The sequence below is a fragment of the Excalfactoria chinensis genome, chromosome 3, assembly GCF_039878825.1.
Source record: "Excalfactoria chinensis isolate bCotChi1 chromosome 3, bCotChi1.hap2, whole genome shotgun sequence".
Taxonomy (NCBI): domain Eukaryota; kingdom Metazoa; phylum Chordata; class Aves; order Galliformes; family Phasianidae; genus Excalfactoria; species Excalfactoria chinensis.
In genome coordinates this window covers 10,471,257-10,481,447 of record NC_092827.1, presented here as the reverse complement: position 1 = coordinate 10,481,447, position 10,191 = coordinate 10,471,257, and positions in this window count along the sequence as shown.

Genomic DNA, 10,191 nt, shown 5'->3' with positions numbered 1-10,191 from the left:
ATTACAGAAAAAATGTACCCTCAGTGATAGGTTCATATGGAACCACTTTGTATGTGTTGCAGTGAAGACTAGCAATGTATGAGAATGCATGAGCAAGGCCACAGCCATGGGAAGAAGGGAAATTTGTTAATACACCCACAGTTCTTCATTCTTGATACCAAAGCCCCTAGGGAAACTGAGGGTCACTTAGCTATTTATAATGATGGCTCATCCTCTACTCCTCTACTTGTATGCTGTTATCTAGAATCTTTGATGGTTCTCAAGAATAAAATCATAGGTAGAAAGAATTTATTTACCATAAACTCTGTAGACTGTACGTTCTGTTTAATGGATATATTCCCTTCTATCAAAGTAAAAAGTTAATATTTTTATTATTATTATTATTATTATTTTTCCTAATCAGATTCCTGCATGGCACATGTATTTCATAGAGAAAATGAGTTGAATTCTGAGGCATGTACATAAAACTACTCTCAAATGTGGTTCCAGACAGATTCTATTTGGTTCCCTCCCTGCAACACTTATTTTTGCCTTTGACCACAGATTCATATCTGTGTTGCCTTACCTTTGAGAAAGAAACAGAGACATTTGTGACCATTTTTTTCCCACCTCTCTTCAAACCCTATCTTGCTCAGGGCCATTTTCTGCTCAAAAACATGTGGTACAGCTCCTTTCATGGCCATACTGAGCTCCACAGAGACAATAACAGCATTTTAGTGACTCAGCACATATATTAAAGATACACTGCCATTTTTTTTTTTTTCCTCCAGTGATTTACATGAAATGCCCTTCTATCATAAAAGTAATATTTACCAAATTAATATGCTAAAATAATATTAAGAAGCAACTAATAAAGACTGGATAATACAAATGTCACATTTTGCATGCGTGCAGTTGATACAACAACATCTGAAGCAAAAGCCTTGAGGGGTATAAGATGACACAGGATCACGCTTTCTTCATGTGAGTCTAATAGTCTCCATTGGGAAGGTACTGGAGCCAGTAAAACCTTTTGGAGAAATTCTGTTGTGATTTCCTAAGGGGCAAATATTAGGATAATAGTGCCACATTTCAAGATAGGGTAATAAGCCTAAAATAGATAGCTTGTTTTTACATCTCTACCTGCCAGCAACAAGGAGAAACAAGGGTGATAATTAGGATTATAGCTTGTCCTTCCGCAGTCATATTCCAGACAGTGCATGCCTGTTAGGAACAGATTAGTGCCTAATACTCAACAACTGACTGGTGATGTATTTTAGAACTACAGTCTGCAATTTGTTGACATACCTCCAAGTGTGTTTTGAAATAAACGATAAAAATATGTCAGCTGCACTTTATGAGAATAGGGAAGACATATATAGGAAACACGTGTTGTGCTTGTAGGTGGGGGGTAAGGGTTGGTGTGTTGGTGTAGGAGGCAGTGCCTGGGCTGGGCGCTGGTAGGAGCTGGCGTGGTCCAGTAGGTGGAGCTCATTGCTAACATAAAGGCAGCAATACATGGGTAAGAAACAGCGAAAGCGTCTTTGTTTACACTTTTCTTGTGACTAACAGCTCATTCGGAGTCATTTTTACGGTTTATAACCCTGTAGCTGGTATTGCAGTATCGTCTGCAACTGATCATAATGAGTGCTAGGCGGTGTGTAGGTGAGGTGGTGCCGATTAGCTTCTGAAAGATCTTTTGTGAGCTCCTTAATGACATCCTGTGGGATTCGGAGAGCTTTGAGATTCCTATGAACTGGACTCCATCATAGTGTGAGCAGAAAAGCCAGCTAATCGCTGTGGAAGAGCACCCGATATTTAAAGGGAACTTCTGCTGCAGCCTGTAGGGATACAGCCCTGACATCCAAGGATGGATTTAAAGAACTCACACTACAGACCATTTGCTATTCTGTAGTAAATGATATTTAGCATGAGAATTGCATGTTTAAAATGTTTGAAATGAACATAAACAAATCTTCAGAACCTTCAGACACTGGTAGGGAAAAATAACAAAACCAAGTCAAATATTGTCTGTATTTACAAGTTAATTTCTCCCAAATCAAGTTGAGTTTTGTAAACTAAAGCCAGATAAATCTGATTTTTTTTATTATTATTATTATTGTTATTATTATTATTTTCTGTATGAAAACAAAAGAGCCATGGTATCTGTTGTCAAAGGGATATGACAGTGACTTTGGTACTGCCTAACAGGTTTGGAAGATGGATTTGTAAGACCTCCAAGCTGAAGGACAGTGATGAGCCCCTGGCTCACAGCTGGGCAATGCTGCCCAGTCCATGCAGAAGGCATAGGATGGTGTTTCATTGTGTTGGAATCTGTGTCCCAGCTGGCACACTGTGTGGAAATTACCTGCCTTTATCCTGGTACAGAAATCCCAGAACACTTCCCCAGGGCTGGTCTCTGAATCCCACCAAGGCTCCAACATTACATTTCATTTTGACCTTTTAAAGAAAGACATCCCTGAGTTGCTCCTCTTTTTATTTCCTTGGTCAACACAGAAAATAACTGTAATAATCCCAGGCCCTGGGAGAGATCAGAAGCAGATGCTTGAAGTTGCTGATACTAAATCAACAGCTACTGAATCCTCTCCCTTCAGAAATCAGGTTAATCTCAGACCTCATTACATTTAAAATGAAAGAATAAAGAAATCTTTATTCTGGTCTTTATTTTAACTCAGAGAATGATGTGTCAGTAGCAGAAACAAAATAGGAAGTATAGAATTAAAAGAGCAGGTTTTGTTTTGTTTTGTTTTGTTTTTTGTTTTACTGAATAAATACAATCCAAGGTTAGGAATAGCTGTATTACTCTTCCTCCTTTGCATGGGGCTAGAAGCGAATGTAGAATCCTTATGACAGATCCTTACTTTAAATAATAATGATGTTGCCTAGGATCTGAATAGTAGATATATGAGATATATTGCTGTGTTCCAGAGCAATCATACAATGTCATAAGGTAAATTAACCTATGCAAACCTGAAAATCTGTCTGCTGTCAGCAATTGCACTGGTAGCATATAAAACCTGGTAGAAAAATATGTTAATAGCAGAGGGTGGAAAATTGGGATTTTGACAAGTTTGTCCTTGACAATATGCTTTTATTTGCTAAGCAGTAGCTCCAGCCAGCTGTAATACACATATACATATGTACTTGGTAAACAAAAAATAATGATAAGAACATATTCAGGAATTGCACTGACAATTTATATATTGCACTGAGGTAATTTTCTGTCTCTTTAGCCAATTCTAACAGACATTTCATTGGCAGGAGTGGATAATGAATGTTTTCTTGTTGTTGTTTTGGGAAGGTGGGTAAGGGGGAGAACCAAGAATAAATTTATTTGACAAAAATTTCACAGGCCTCACCAGGTTCCTTCCACAGCCACCTACACATGACCATATACCAGAGCAGTAGGCCATGTGTCCACAGCTGCTGGCTTAGAGACAACACATTTATTGAGTTCTCCCCCAGGTCTGGCCAGAAGCAGGTGATATTACAGCACAGCCCCCACGTGGGTGAGAGGCAGGGTGCCTGCAGATACAGAACTAGCAGGGAAAATGGCTGGGATACAGGGCACACAGCTAGGGTAGATTCGACAATATTGTTCCAAGGGGGTAGGCTGCTCCCCCAGGCTCATCCTGGGATTTGTCTCAGAGAGATGCTCTTGAGGATTTGTAGAAGGTGTCATGAAAGAGAACAGTCCTGCAGCGTGGGGATGGAACCCAAGGCTCAGCTTTCATAGAATCACTGAATGGCCTGGGTTGAAAAGGACCACAGTGATCATTTAGTTTCAAACCCCCAGCTATATGCAGGGTCACCAACCACCAGACCAGTCTGCCCAGAGCCACATCCAGCCTGGCCTTGAATGCCTCCAGGGATGGAGCTACCACAACCTCCTTGGGCAACCTGTTCCAGTGTGCTACCACCCTCTGAGATTTCCTCCCAGAATGCAGCTAATTCTACTTTGAGAGTATCTCCAGACACCATGTAGGAAGAGGATTCAATATTGCAGTAATGAGGATAATCTACCAGAGCAAAGGGGGTGCACAGCGTTAAGGAAAGGAAGAGGTGGATTTAGAAAATATATATCCTGACTCTAACTCAGTAGACTACATCTGTAGTCAATGGTGTGATATTAGGACCCTGATGTTAGTGTCTCAGAGTGATCAGAAGAGAAAGAATTGATAAGTTAAATAGCTATATTAATCCTTTCCTTGCTGTTTAATGCAGAGGTTCCTGGGTCACTTTGTTGCATTCATTCCATCCATATACAAAGTAGGAAATCCACCAGATAAGCAATCTTCTATTCTCAGAAACACTCGAAGCTTTTGGAAATTATGTCACCTGCATCACCAGCAGGTCAAGAAGTGCGATGAGCAGGTTAAGAGAGGCAATTCTGCCCCTCTCCTCTCCTCTCCTCTCCTCTCCTCTCCTCTCCTCTCCTCTCCTCTCCTCTCCTCTCCTCTCCTCTCCTCTCCTCTCCTCTCCTCTCCTCTCCTCTCCTCTCCTCTCCTCTCCTCTCCTCTCCTCTCTCTCACAAGACCCCACCTGGAATATTTCATCTAGTTCTGGGGTCCTCAACACAAGAACTCTGAGATGTCAGAGAGGGTCCAGAGATGGGCCATGAAGATGATCAGAGGGCTGGAGCATCTCCCCTATGAGGACAGGCTGAGGGAGCTGGGGCTTTTCACCCTGGAGAAGAGAAGGCTCTGAAGAGACTTTATAGAGGCCTTCTAGTGCCTGAAGGGTATTAATAAAAGGGTACGGGAAAGCTGGGGAGGGACATTTTATAAGGGCGTGCAGCAACAGGATGAGTGGAAATGTTTTTAAACTAGAAGAGAGTAGAGTTAGACTAGATATAAGGAAGAAATACTGCTAGGGTGCTGAAACACTGGAACAGGTTGCCTGGAGAGGTTGTGGATGCTCCCTCCCTGGAAGCATTCAAAGCCAGGCTAGATGGGGCTGTGAGCAACCTGGTCTAGAGGGAGGTGTTCCTGCCTATTGCAGGGGGTTGGAACTACATGATCTTAAAGGTCCCTTCAAACCCAAACCATTCTATGATTCTATGTCAAATATGGTTGAAGTAGAATCTAAAAAGATAGTTATGTTAGAGCTATGTTAGCACTTATTCATAATATTATTATAAAAATAATAATTATACTTCCATAATCAAGCATAGTCTTACTCCAATAGGATGAGCCTGAATAGCAAAAGACTTGTTGAGCTAATTTGTATTAAGGTAGAGTATGTATCTAATCTGCATATCTGTTATTCCTCAACAGTAATCTATCTAGAAGTTTTCATTTGAGTATTTTATCACATATTCAGAATAGTCCAGAAATCAAATCAAACTAATGGGGAATAACATAATTTTATTTCCAATTAGGAATACACAGAAGGAGTTAATTTATTTTATGTGTAAACAAGCTTCCAAGAAACCTCTAACAAAGCAAAGAGTGTCAAACAGTGTACTGAAAAGGAGAGGAAGAAAACATTAACTGGAAATACAAATGGAATCTGACAGGAGGTTGAGTATTTATAGGTGACGGGGTGTTAATGCATTGTGTAAAAGCAAACACGGAACTGGCTTCTTTTTCTAGATATTGTATTAAAAAAACAACAAAGAATGCTTTGGAGGAAATGTACTGTCTGCAGTTCCTTCTCCAACAGAAAATGAGGTTGTTTCTTTTTTTTTCTGGACTATTTTCAAAAATCTGCAGGTGTTTTTAATTAACAAAGGTCAGTCCTTTAGACCTTAACGCTTGCTTCATGACCCACAAGTGCTAGGTGTAACCTCAGCAACCTCTTGGCAGTGGAAAAGCAGGGTGCTAATGCCTGAAATTATGTGGCCAGTTCCTACTAGATCAAGTAAAGTGTCCTGGTGAACAAATCTGTGTTTTCACAGTGTAAAATCAGGCTTGGCATGTTGTCATAAAGAACTTAGAAACTAAGAGTTCTGTGACTGCACCTGGTCTGTTACACCCAATACATCACAAGACATGCTGAGGTCTCAGATGGTGCTCTGATTTCTGCAGGGTTTTTAGAGGGTGCAGGGAAAGCCATACTGTCTTTTCTTCAGTCCTCCTCCTCAGCCATAATTTAGAGCAACCAGACCTGGCTTGTTCAACTACAGTTTTTGATGTGAATTCCCAATACAGATAATTTGAAATCAGTTTGTCTCTGAACAGGGACAATGAACAGGTTTGTCCTTTTTCTACTGTACAGATATTTTTTTCATACTACATGTTGTACTGTGGAACTTTTCCCTTTCTTCCTGTTGGGCATCCTTTTAATGAGAAATACGGATGTTGCAGCTTTTCAGCATATTCACATCCCCTGTGATTAAGTGCAAGGAAGGATTCTGCAGCATTTATAAATGACAAACTCATTTATCCACAGAGAATTTCTCCAGCTTGAGGATTAGACACTGTAGCCTTCTTTGCTTGGACCACGAGTTCAAACACAATAGCGTGTAAATGCATTTATTTTCCTTCCAAGGTTAGCAGTGTAACCACTTAGCACAGCCCAAGACAACTGTGTGTAGCAGCGAGCTGATAACTTTCCCATTACCGCAGCAGTAAACTGTGTTCCTGGAAGCTGGAGTCCAAGAGGTTACACTGAAAAGACACGTGGCTCTGTTGCACGTCAGCTCTTATCCAGAAGGATTTATTATTTTTGCCTGAATACAAACCCTGCAGGACATATGGTAGCTCCTGCAGATCCTCTTATGTGTGTTATTCCTAGTAAAAAAGAAACAACAAGCAAAACAAACAACAAAAACAAAACACACACACAAAAACCCACAATACTATATTTGTGCTATAATGCTGCACCGCACGTGGAGTTAGCATTTCAGAAACAAAGAAATGATGCGTTCCGTTTTCAGACTTAAGAAAACAAAAGGCTCCTTCAGAAGTAAGAAATTCCATTAAAAAGAAATTCCCTCAAATGAAAAAATAAGGTTCATGTCTCATATATGCACTTTGATGGCATGATCTCATTTGGTATCATTCTCAGAAACACTTCATTTTTCAGACAGAAATATTTGCCATCCTTTCATATCTCTCATTAAATTAAATTGCATTGTTGACATAGTCCCACGTTAGTGTGCAGATAAACTGATGTTTTCTAAGAGTACCATATTATGTCAATTCTTTAGAATCCAAACAAAGCCAAAATGTGTTGACAAATATACGTGAAATATGTACATGGTGGCTTCTCTGCAACCACTTTTGGATGAGATTTGTTCTAAAGGCTGTGTCTTTGAGTTTGTGTTCCACACAATTCTAGGTTTAGGGTTAAAGCAGAAGCACTTAAATCTTTTTAAAACTCATTTGTGGTGAAAAGCTTGCAGTCAGCCCAACACAGCAAAGTTTGATGCCTGTTGCTGCAGGCAGATAACAGCCTGCTCGCTTTTTGAGTCTTTGAGGTTTATAAGAATTATTTTCATAGAATTAGTCCTCCAAAATTGCTGTTCCCCTTAGCTGATCTCCTTATCCGGGGTTGTCTTCTGTTCCCTTGCTTTGATAGTTCCCTTCACAGAGCTGTCTCATGAACCAGGAAAAATAAAATAAAATAAAAAAGCTTGTACTAAGGCTGTCTTAAGCAGTTGCTTGGTAACTGTGTGTATTAAAATGCTTATAATATTCAAGAGATACATGGATTACAACAATGAAATACAAGAATACAGCAGGGAATCACTAACAGCTGTTAAAAAATTAACACCCACACCCACATGCTTTATAAAAAACCATGTTGTACTAATTAGCAATGGATTATTAGCAGTTTGAGTAATTGCTTTGGATTCAACCAATAATGATCCTCTCTGACACAAAGAATTTTCAACAATTCTTCCGATGTTTTATTTTTTTTAATAAGAACTCCTCGTTATCAGATGGAACAACAGGCTATGAAATTTAAGGTCATGGATTTTAAATTTATTCTCCAGTAGCAAGGTTTGGCCATCTAAATATAACAAAGAAATGGCTGCTGTTCCTACAGAATTCACACCTCCTGTTTGGGGTTCGCTGCCTTGTGTTTGCTTTTCCATAGAAAGATCAAAGCAGATGTCTGTGCGAGGAAGGTCAGAAGGAAAATGTCTTGAAAAGATGCAGTACTTGTATGAGTGTGTATGCTCTTTTCAAAGTGTGGACTGTACTGAAATAAACTTTCTTTCGCAGTATAACCCAGCTTTCATAGGATTTAATACTTGTAGCCATATTCTTCCTACCAAAACCTGCAAAAGAATACTTGGGTTCCTCTCTTACATTACTTAAAAGACTGTAGTATGACTGCGGTGACTGTAGTGGAGCTTTGCTAGTCCCTCTCTGGGATGGGAGTGGGAGGTGTGGGACTATGAGGCTGATGTTCAAGGCAGCCCTCTGAGAAACCAGAAACCATTGTTCAAATCTCTTCTCAAAAGAGCAGGAAAGAACAGATTTGAATATCTCAAGCAGGATAGACTAAGAGGATGCTGTAGCCTACTGCCCAAGCTATTACTGTGAATTAAAAATGAAAATCTTTAAGCTGGATGTTGAAATCTAACTCAGGTTATTTTTCTGACTTTTGAGTAAGAAAGGAGAAGGGGAAGTCCTACTGTATTTGTTGGGTGGAGTACGGTTTCCTAGATTGATCATTTCAGATGCCAAGGACTATCCTGTCAGATATGCAGCTGACCCTCTAGAAAGAAAGCTGTGTCCCCTACAGGTCCTGTGCCACATCTGTGTGGCAGTGCACTCCTTGACCCCACACACAGCCTGGCTGTTATGCCCAAGGCCTAATACACATGATTGTACACACAAGGCCTCGTACTTAGGACTGACAACAATCAGGGTTTCACCAGAGACCATTAACAGCCACCGTACTGTCTCAAACTGGGTGCTCAGACACCTGGCTCAATAAATCCAGTTCTAAGTTGTATGACCTTTCTGCCTTTCTCTTATGATCGAAATGTGTGCAGCACTTTAGTCCCCATTTGCAACAACCTGTTAGCCCTTTGTAGATATACCCTGTGGTCTTGTGCTTTGAACATGTATGTGTGTACCACTGTGTTGAACTAGAGATGTCTGACTTCCTGTTACATGCAGTAGGGAACTAGTCAAACACAGTGAAGCTTGTGTTCACCTAAAGCAAAATGTCTTAAGTAACCAAGGGCATTCCAGGTGATAGAACTAACTTGAGCTTCTCCTGGCTGCACAGAGAATAACTCCATACTGGTTGGTACTTTACTAAGCTCCACTGTTTGAACTGCCTACATCTTTCCAATGACAGCTAAGCACAAGATTGAAATGTAGGTATTTTAATCTCACACTGAATCCTATCTTATCTCTGTATGTCCACTGTGTCACGAAACTCATGTAAAATTAGAGTGAAATGTGATTCTTGAAATCTCAATAATGGTCTCAATAATGGTCTCATAATGAAAAGAAGTTTCAGAATTTCTGCAATTCTATGTTGTAGTCCACAAGAAAGGAACACAACAAAGGAGTTAAGGTGATTATAAATATCTTAAGTGTGGAGACAAGTTGATGGGGACAAACTCTTTTGGGTGTAACGAGTAACAATATAATAAGGGACAACAGACAGAAAGTGGCACATAGGAAGTTCCATACTAATGCAAGGAAGAACTTTACTGTCAGAGTGACAGAGCACTAAAACAGTGCCAAGAGATGTTGTGGAGTCTCCTTCTCTGAAGATATTCAAGACCTGTCTGGATATCTACCTGTGCAACCTGCTGTAGGAAACCTACTTTAGCAAAGGGTAAGAGTCCGCTATCTCTAAAGGTCCCTTGCAGCCCCTACAATTCTGTGATTCCAGGAATTGATGAAATTTTTCAGTAATGCTTAATTGCCAGGATGTCAGAGCCACGGTCTCTCATGCAAAATAAACCTTTTGTGGTCATTAATTCACATAATTACACATTTTCCTGTAGAATTTACTTCCCCAAAGTGCGTAGTCTTCTGTTTTAGCATGTAAAATAATATAACATATAAGTACAAAATGCATACCTGTCCCACTTTTTAAGAAGTGTGCCATAGGAGATGAGATCTCACAGTTCCTAGTTTTTCTCTAATGACTTTCTCCTAGTTGAAGACCCAGGTTTTTTAATGGCAAGAGAGCTTTTCAGAGGAAGTGGGAGTTTTACTATTTCAGCAAGTTTTTCAAGTTTGGGCATTATGACGAATGAAAATTTAGTGG